Source organism: Parambassis ranga, chromosome 18 (assembly GCF_900634625.1).
Source record: "Parambassis ranga chromosome 18, fParRan2.1, whole genome shotgun sequence".
In the NCBI taxonomy this organism is placed as follows: Eukaryota; Metazoa; Chordata; class Actinopteri; family Ambassidae; genus Parambassis; species Parambassis ranga.
In genome coordinates this window covers 6,964,287-6,974,824 of record NC_041038.1, presented here as the reverse complement: position 1 = coordinate 6,974,824, position 10,538 = coordinate 6,964,287, and the positions used below count along the sequence as shown (strand labels likewise).

The 10,538-nt window shown below is 41.9% G+C and overlaps 1 long non-coding RNA gene across 1 annotated transcript in view; it reads right to left on the bottom strand.

The window, feature by feature from the left end:
- Positions 1–237: 237 nt before the first annotated feature.
- LOC114451093 (uncharacterized) overlaps positions 238–10,538 on the bottom strand; it is a 55,377-nt gene continuing 45,076 nt past the window's right edge. Inside the window, exons 3-4 of the long non-coding RNA XR_003672176.1 lie at positions 847–905; positions 238–476 (exon numbers count right to left, since the gene is read on the bottom strand). This is a non-coding gene — a long non-coding RNA (uncharacterized LOC114451093). The remainder of the gene's footprint in view (positions 477–846; positions 906–10,538) is intronic.

The window sequence follows — 10,538 nt, the reverse complement described above, 5'->3', positions numbered from 1 at the left end:
AGTACTAGAATTGTACAAAAGAGATGCTCAGCCATCACAATTGTGTTTTCTCCAGAGGCCTACGGGATGTAAATGGGAACAGTACACAGCATATGAATATGATTATGGTTCAGTAAAGGGCACAGAGTGTCCGTACAGGTAAGGGCAGTTGTACCAGAGATGCAGCTATAAACAAAAACTGATTCACATGCTAGTTAGGAGGGAAAGTCATTTGCAATATTACACTGTCAGTGGAATCGCAGAAGCACATCCACCTTCTGTTCCTCCTCTCGTCTCTCTCTTCTCTTTGTCTCTGCCTCACTCTCTCCCACACACACACACACACACACACACACACACAGAGTTTCTGACGGCCATAATTCAAAGGTCACAGGCGCCCTGGAGCGTGTAGTATCTTACCACACCTCAGTGGTCCAACACAGCTCCCAGGTGAGAAGGGATGCTGTGGGCTCAGCATGCTGATGCAAGCACGTCTCCTAAAAAGAACAGAGCGGAGCAAAGTAATTTGTTTGTGTGTCATTGTCTTTGATTGTTGGCAAACCGTGTGTGGATTTATGCACATGTTTCAAAACTACAGGCTTTTCTACTTTTCTAGATGGACAATGTCACGGAGGACGAAAGCACAGTGCTCCAATCCCTTTAACTCATCAAGATGCCGCACTTTCCCCAAATCACCTTTGTGACAAGGATTTGGCATCTACGAGTACTGGTGGACATTTCAAGAATTCAGAGTTGTCCCATTGAGCATCTACAATAAAATGAATTAAAATTGTAAACAAGGATGCGTGGAGATGATCAAATGGTTCAGAATGACGTGTCTGGAGCTCCAATTGTGTTCCAACCAACCTTGAATCCAGTCACCGGTCTGATGGTTTTGTTCCTGTGTCCCCCTGCTTTTCTTTTGACTACAAAAGAAAACAAAATATTTGTTTTTAGTAAGTGGACACCCCACAATCCATTTTGCAGGAGCAAATAAAATTGTAGACAAGGTAAACAACAATTATAGAGAAAGCCATTAGGTAATTGGCTTGTCCTGTAAATCAATTGAACAGGCACACATTGGTGACATATAGCTGTATAGTAACAGATATTTACCCCAATAAAATATAAAACTATGTCATTGATTTCATAATTATACATGCTTAGGAGGAGAGGTGGGTATGCTGGCAGCATTAACCTAATTCTAGACTTTCACACAGGAGAATGTCAAATGTTAGACCATGAAGATTTTACATACAGTTTTGCATGTAAAAGTAATGAAAAGACGATGAATGAGCCGTAGACACAATGGGTGAAGTCTGGCAATAATGCCATCCAAATGACCATATGCTGAAAACTCGTTATTTGAAACATTGAGGTGTTTAATTAAGTCCACTGTTAGATCTTTTACACAGATCTGTTTCATTCACCAACTCATGGAGGTGATGGTGTTACCATCCAGCTACTACCAGCACAACAAAAATCTGCTGTCACCGGCTGGATGCTTGCATTTGTCCAAAATTAAGTAGACTAACTAACCAACAATAATGGATTTTCGTGGGAAGTCTGACACAATTAACACTGTAAATTGCTGTGTGTTGTACTAAATTGAAAAAGCTTGGCATCAACAGAAGCAACACTAACAAAGAGGTGCAAGGCATGGTGAACATTCAATCAAGGTGTAATAGGCCATTGGATACATGTCTTAAAAGTTTTTTGCAAGTTCAACTTTCTCTCTTAATCCTTCTACCTGCCTTTGTCATGGTTGTATTGTTTCTGTGGGTATTGTTTATTTCTGCATCTTTGCCTGCCTCTCTTACCCTGGATCCCTGTCACACACAGTTATAATCACACCTTGTCGTCCACTCACTTCCCCTCATTCCCTTCCCTCTCTCGTTCACCGCCTCCTCTCCTCTTGTGAGTAGTAAGATGAGAATGTGTGGAGGTTGGGTGGAGAGAGGGTGGTGGTGGGGGTGTTAATGTCAGCGCAGGCCATGATCCGCTCTGAGGAGTTGATTTGCTGTGGCTCAGCGCCCTAGAGGCTGATTAGCATTCCATTGCTAACTCCCCAACTCCCTCATACTGTAAGACAGTAAAACTGTAGACGCCTGTCTGTGCCATCCTTTGCCAAAAACAAGCCCTAGAATGATACACTATGATTGAAGTGCCTTGCTAGTATGCGTGTCTGTGAGTGAAAAATGGTCACTTTTCTTTTGCACCTTTGAGTCTGAGGTTTTCTCATTGTGACTGGTGGCAAGCGCCCAAGCTCAGAGAAGGACTGAACTCATGGCTGACAAGCTCATTGGCATTGTGTGCAGCTCCTGAAGTTTGGTGCTCTTCCTCTCACTCAGTGAGACAGCCTTAATGATAGGTGTGCCAAGGCAGCGCAGGCTACATCGATTGGGAAGAAACAACCAGATTATTCCCCTTATTGGGTCTGGGAGTATGGATAAGCCACAGAACTGGGCATTAAGAGGGATTGGACCAGATATTGAAAGATAAATGACAGATTTTTAGGTGGACTTAAAACAAAATAACTTAAACTTTAAAAGCCAACAATTGCTGATGCCTGCTCAGAATATTTGGCTCATTTTTACTTTAAAGACACAGCCTACTGTGTATGGGATCATTTTGATGACTGCAAACTTTCTTCCAGCGTGATATGAACTGTTCCTATTTGGGTAAAGTAAAAAAAAATGTTCCTAGACATGATCACCTGAGCATGTGGCAATTCACTAACAGTTATGTGAGACATATCTCATGGGCAAATTGATACAGAGTGCTCCTTTATTGAACTAAAGCAGGAACAAACTTTCAGTTTATTGAATACACCCCAGGTGCTCAATAACCGTCAGCCCCCATCAGACGACAGAGGCTCTCTATTGAGCAACAGAGATTAAGTTTCTTCACTTGAGCCTCTCCAGCTGAGAACAAAGATATATACCTGAATAATGTCGAGGAGAGCGGCTTAATGAAAAATAAGATAAAGAAGAATGAAGAAGAGCCAAAGCATACAGTATATTGGCATCTTATTGACACCTCGCAGCCATTAATGTATGCTTTGACATGGTGAATAGGATGCAATGGCTCAGAGAAATAATCCTAATGAAGAGTACAAATGTTAGACCGCTCAATCATCTGCGCCTTTCACTTTCTGTGCACAGATGTGGTATACGTGAGCTCCCCAGTGCTGTAGGCAGACATTAATTCACCTGAGCACTGTTGCTTTATTCTTCCATACATCAAAATAAGACGGGACTGTTGTCTTTTTTCTGTCTGCAAGTGTATATTTACAAATGAGGGCTTTTAATTTAAAAGAATGACCCAATTCGTAGGTGGTGTCAAAGACATGATGACTAATGCTTTGCCTGGAGACTTGCTGCAAGTGATTGGTTTTCTATTGCATCAAAATCAGAGATTCATAGATCATGATAAAGTGGTGTGACCGGGACAATGCTTCATTAATAGCCAGAAAAAGGGCTCAGGAGTGTTTCTAAAGTAACACCTTTTTTTTCCTCATCTGCAGCTCAATAAGGCTTTAAAATAAGGTCGCTTTCAACTTGGCAGATATTTGAAGCAAACGCAAGGTGAAGGACAAATTTTTCTATAGACACTGTTATTGGAGGGATACACAAAGTGTTTGCAGTGCGTGCAAAATATAAACAAGCGTACATGTGGCTGATTAGAGGACAGTCCACTGCCCAGTCTTTGTCTTTTTGTGAACATTTTATCTTTCCTCCAACAGCAGCGAGGCTTGAAACCCTTAAGAATCAGCTTGATGTGTTCACTTACTGTGTATGTGTCTTTAGTAAAGACGTCGTCCTCAAATCCTGCCTACTCCCTTATGATTCACAGCTCTATTTACAGTTCCTGCATGGCCCTGGCAAATCAGGGGCCCTCAAATTAGGTAGTTAAAGGAGGCACGGGTGAAGTGCATTTTATCACTAGATATGCCCAGAAATCAATGCACCTTCTCAAATGGCTCTGTTTTTATGGACCGTCAGGGAAATATGAGCGGAAATGGAGAAGCGGGAGGGCAAGCGATGTGATGTGAGTGAAGGCCTTCATTCCTGATTCCTACCTCCCGGCTTCAAAACAGGCATTAACACCAAGGATCCCATTGAATACAACTCCCTTTTTTTTAGTCTATTGTGTGCAGTCGTGCAAAGTTTTGTACATGATTACTAGAGATAGAAGGAAAGGCTCACAAGGATGACCAAAGCCAGATTGTAAATGGCACCCAGGACATTCACAGTAGATTTTGTAATTAAGATTATAGATTATAGTAATTAAGATCACAGTGACTATGGAGCCACTTCCGTTGCGCTATTACTGACACAACTGCCAATTTTTACCCATAGCAATATTAGACAACACAGGCATCAATAGTAAAGACAGTTTTGTCAAAATACTGCATTTGAGTGCAGCTTTTTTCACTTCCACTTCCTTCTGCAATGGTAAATATAATCTGTTTAAGCCAAATGAAAGTAAAACAAAATGTCAGTGTGCCAATTTGTTATTGAATATGTTATATGCATTATCTGTCAAAAGCAGCAACTTCCAGGGACAAGCAAAAAAATAAAACAACTGTAGTTCTGTGAATGGCCACTAGTGGCTGGTTTTGAAAGTGAGCCAATCCCCACACTGCTAAGATGCCAACACTTGTTATGAACAATACCTACAAATGTAAGTGCACTATATGGACAAATGCTCAGTGACGCCCAGACATCATTAAGCATTTATAAAGTCTGATGAAGGGTGATTAGGTCAGGGGTCAGGTGGCCTTGAGGGCAGGACAGACAGACAAGTCCTAATGCTGCAATGGTTAGTCAATAAATAGAAATTATCAGGACTTTTTCAATGGTCTGCCCATAAAGTGACAGAATACATTGATTGATCATGGACAATTAGTCGATAATGTACACAATCATTAGGTGCAGAAATGGTAAACTGCAGCTTTAATATGTGCTACCTATAGAACTAAAAACAGAGCAGCAGTGCACTAAAGCTGCACATGGTGTCCATTTATTATTGGTGTCACATGTTGTATGCAAATAAAGTTTTAATTTTAAACCTCAAGGTAACCCCCTCACTTCATGCTAATTGTAGCATGTGCAGAACATGCATGCTGCATGTTGTGTGGCTGCAGTTGTTTTGCTGTTCTGACATTGGTGTGCTGCCACAGCAGTTTAAGTTTTTAAAGTCAAAGCAGTTTAATTCACATCAATCATGCATGTCACCTCACCGCATGAACACCTGTAAAATGTTCATGTACTTGATCTTTACGTCGAAACGCTGTTGCTTTAGGCCCCTGAAACATGCAGCGGCAACCCGCTCTTTATTTAGAGGCCAGTCTCCCTAGTTCAGATCCAAGGTCATTGCATCACGCTACGGACTCCGGCTGCCAACAAAATAGCCTATCAGTCATCAGCCTTAATGAATAGGGTGCAGTGTAAAAATAGACACAAAGACACGCAGTCAGAATGGAAGCTTTCACAGGCAACGGTGGCATTGGCACTTGGCGACTCGTGCCTCTTATTATCAGTCCACATAGCAGTGTCTTTTCATGTCCAAAATAGTTATCTTTAGCTTGTTGAAGGTTATTTTAGTAGTTTGCTGCATGGTGAATGAAAAACACGATCCAAGAAGGACAGGAACTTGTTCAAACAAGGACACTTTCTCATTAGGATATTGTATTTTTCCTAATTCTTCAATCTTAGTGTGGAAATCTTTCAAGGGGAAACTGTCTACTTATTGTCCAGGGCATAAATGAGTTTGATGTGTTATTAAATGCCTGATACCCTTGTGCCCTTGTGGGGTACAGACTAAGCTGGCCACGTCAGAAACCACCTGTGAGACAGTGTTTCTGTAGTCCTAACATAAAATTTGGGTCCTAGCTGGTACCAAAAAAACATTCCATCCTGTAGAGCTATTGTCTTGTGGAAGACAAAAAGTGTCCACAAAGCCAAATGAATCTGAAAACAACATCGGAAAGTGAAAGATCCCAAGAAAGCTGCATTTTTAACTGATTATCAGGGAGGTCTTCTCAAGGAACCTGCTAACAACACAGCTCTTCAACCTGCAGTAAGAACTGTGATAAAGTAACAATGGAAAAGTCCAATGAAAGTGTGCAGCAATCTATTGACAAAACCCAAAGCCTATTAAGAATTTGGTCATCTTTTGAGATTCAAGGCTAAAAAGTAACATTAGAAGAAGAATCATTGACGATCCAAGAATTGAAGCAAATTCGGTTAAAAGGCCTGTCAGAAATTTCAAGGTATGCTAACCCAGGACTACATCACAGCAGCAAGCTGGGGTGTTAAAATGTATGGAGGTCAGCAAAAACAAGACAATCGAGGCCTGCTGAGTTACTCCTTAAAAAACAGGATAGTGCAAGACTTATGCAACAAAAACTCCACTGGCAGCTTGCTCATTAAATTAAATTAGAGAAAAAGGAAAATAAAGTTTAAGACTTAAAATAATGTTTAAATATGCCGAGATGAACCAAAAATTCACATTATGGGTTGGCTTAGCCTCATAGTTCCACTGCAAGAACATAAATCATAAGACAGGTGAGTGCTTTAAGTCTTATTTAATAGAAGCTCCAGAATATTCTATGTTGATTACACTTTGGCCTCTGTGGATCAGTCATGTACCGCAATGACAGTGTTGTCGCTTCCTATACTAAACCCAAACCGGCCCTTCAGGTTTAGAGGTGCAGGGTGGCAGATGGCCGGCCCCCCTCGCAGAGTGGCTCCGCCAGCTTGGACTAGCACACATGTTCCCTCAGTGCAATTAAGTCTAGCTGACCCCTCAGAGCCCCCTGCATCAGCGGGGTGTTTCCGTCGCGTTCCTCCATGCAGATGCTAACGCCAGCGTGTTCTATGTGCAAACCCTCCTTCCACGTGTCACACTGTGCACATATGGCTGCTCCGTGTTCAGCATGTTTAATAATACTGACATGTTTTAGGAGATAACATTAAGGCTGCGGGAGACTTGGACCAAATTGACCATGCGTGTGACAAATAAAGCTGTTTGGTTTTTGGTGTTTGGGCTGTGCAGTGAGCGTTAGAAAGCAGACATTGATAAAGTAATCATATATTGCACAGAACATGACTGAAAAATGTGCATGTTCATTTTTGTTTCACTGTTTTGTTATGCATGGGAAAAAAGTGCTTTGTTCCCATACAGCTCTTAAATCAAATTCTTGTTTTTGATTGCAAAAACAAATCACTCACCGTTTGCAATCTGACTCCTGGAACAGCACCTCCCTCCATCTCCCTCTCTCTCCTCGTCCATATGTACAGTAAATATATCTCTTTATTTGCATGCGCAGACTGCACTGAGCCATGACAATAAAAGATGCAGCTTAATATATCAAAAAATCTGTCTTATTTATTGGCATCTGAAGTGTTTGCTAGCAACAAAAATCATTCCCCTGCCAAATAGTCTTTGTAAGGCTTGACTGCTATTTACTGTCATGCGTCTCATTTTAGTGTTATGGGTGATTATGATGGGGAGGCCTGTGCAGCCATATATTAGCATGCGCTGAATGAGCTGTGGGACATGATGCCCCGTGACTGCGAGGTAAATGAAAGCTGCTTGCTTATGCAGATGCATTTACAGCCTGACATGAAGTGAAAATGGCCCCCAACATTATGCAGAGATGTAGTGCTATGAAGATATCCATGCAATAGGGTGTGTTTATGATTTATCCATCAATCCCCCTGCACCATCCATTTTTCTTTATTCATGTGTCAGTCAGTCAATCTTTCAGTCCGACATCCATCTAATTTGGAATATGCAGAAGAGCTGACCCACCGTTCCAAGCAGGAGGAACCTGAACGCATCAGTGTGGCTGTCACTCTGTGGGTAAATTACTGTGGTTCCCACTGTCCTGCAGCAAGGCCGGGGTCACACTGGGCCATATCTGCCCCTTCCATCCAATTAGGAAATGAGTTAAAACCCTTCACTTGTGATGACAGACACACACACACACACAAACACACAGGTGCTGGCCGCAGCATCTGCCCCATCGCCCGCACTATTTCTTAATTTAGATCTCAAGTAGGATAACCGGTCAAAACACACATACAAACACACTGAGGGATAAATAGACCGTCTGTCTCCCCACTTCCCCCTCTGTCTGCCACATGGTGCAGACACACATCAATTGATTTGGCATCTCTCTTCCCGTCTCCTTCTCTCTCTCTCTCTCTCTCTCTCTCTCTCTCTCTCTTCTTCATACACACAATCACATACACAAGCATGAAGTCCCTCCCATGTGGATGAAATCACTTACACACACGCACAAACACACACACAAATATCGGGTGGCTCGTTGCTGGAGTGGACAGGCCTTTGTGAGATAACGGGCAAACGCAGCCTGACAGGCTCGGCTGGGCCATTATTGAATTGCAGTGAAGACTATATTACTTTAGAGTGAGATAAAAGACTACATACAAGACGGATGGGTGGGGGACATCAAACAAGACTGTGTCCGGATTGTGCCAGGAGTAATCCGGCTGAAGGCAGTGCTGATTTCCCCCAGGCCAGGTGCCATTTCTCCTTGAATAATTCTTATGAGGAATCCAACAGCAGCTCCGCCTTTGTGCCATAATTTGTATCGTCTCTTCGATTCCCTTCCATCATATCCTGTGTTTTTTCCCCGAGCCTGGCCTTGTACCATTCCTCTATCTTGCTTCTTGGGATTGCTGTTGCACAAAACTCCAATGTTATGATTGGAATTCTTCAAAATCGTTTAACTTCACGCGGTGAGGCCCTTGACCGCAAGATGTTTCTCGACTATGAATGGAGAAGGGAGGATCCTCAGGGGAAATACTTGTGATGGTGTTTGGGAGGTTTGGCCTAGAATGCAATATGGATCGCGGTAAGAAGCCATCTGATGTTCGGGAAGCATTTGGCACCTTGTGTCATCTGCTGAACTTGTTTGCAGTCAGCGGCGTCTTTGATCTCAAGACAAAAACAATGTAAACAGATGCTTTGTGTTCGCTCACTCTGAACATCTTAGACTGCAAAAAGGCTGACAGGTATGATGATGATGATGTCACAGAGGAAGGTGATCAGTACGCACTTCAAAAGAGGGAATTAACAACTATAAAACAATTCAGAAATCACAATATAAAACCCAGCTAACACTATCCTCTGTTCTATTATCTGCTGCAAGGTGATAGTACTCTTTGTAGCTGGCAGTGCTGAATGGCATTGGACTTGACAGTGATGCTGGCATGTCATTAATCAAATATATATGCATGGAAATCATCTGGGCGCCCCACCATAGGTTATGCTCAGGTGGCAGGGAATAAAATAACTGGGGTGAAAAGAGACTTTTTCCTACTAAGATCTAATACAGTTCCTGCAGAATTAAAAAAAAAAAAAAACAAGGCTGGCTCCGACATAAATCCAAATTCCACATTAATAAAATATCAATGCTCAGTGATATGGGGAAAATCGATCTATTCAAGCTGGTTCTTAGAATTACAATGGAGACTCGTGGCAATTTAAGAAAGTTGTGGACGTTACATATTTGTGGGGTATCTTCAAACAGATGCAGTCATGTTGTGGTTATGTTTACATGAGGGTCAAGAATGTTAGCAGTCACCTGCTCAGCACCTCAGATATGATCTAAGAACTCTAAGATGGGCCATGATTTGTCTTCCGTGCTTATTGATTAGATGAGCACTTTGTACCTCGTGTGAGTTAATCTACTCGGCACATCTAAAAATCTTTGTGTTTGTGTGAAACTGTTACACTCCTGTTCTGCCCTAGATCTTCGATAATATATATAATTTCCCTTATGGCCACTAGGGGCAGGCTCCAAAACCTTACAGCAGAAAAAAAACATGTTTACAACCAGGTACAAAAAAAAAAACACTTCCTGTTTTCACAATTGCCCACCTGCATCAGCTACACTCCAACTCTACCTATGTATCCTACTGGGAGATATGACATTGCCAACTGGACAGAGGGGATTTAAGCAGCTTCTTTGGGGATGCTCTGATTGGTTGATTCAAGAGAAGACCATACAAATATACCAAAACAAGAGAGAACTAGTAAGCATGCACAATGACAGCATGATTATTTGGCTTGCTAGTACATTCTTCGTCCATTCCTTTCAGTTTCAAAAGCTATAGGGCTAGTGCAACAACAGCACAAACACCAAGAGAAGTCCACATCTGCAAAGTTCTCCACAGCGCTATATTATATTTAATTCAGTTTCTTTAAGGGGAAATGGTCGACAAGAAAAACAAATTCAGCCCACACATGCTAGCCTGTCAAGTAGCTTCAGCTTGCAAGTCATTTTTATAGTAGTATTACTAAATTGACTTCTCACTTCATCTTATCATTGATTATGCTGAAAGCATTTAGACCCCTGTGAAACAATGTTGTAAAAACCACACTGGTGATTCTGGGATTGAAAACTAGGTTGTGCGTTACCCCTCCCACCGAATGCTCCTGTTGAGAGCTTTCAAAGCAAGACAGCCCCATTGTCTTATTTATTCGCTGACGTGATTCACAACACGATAATAATAATTAAC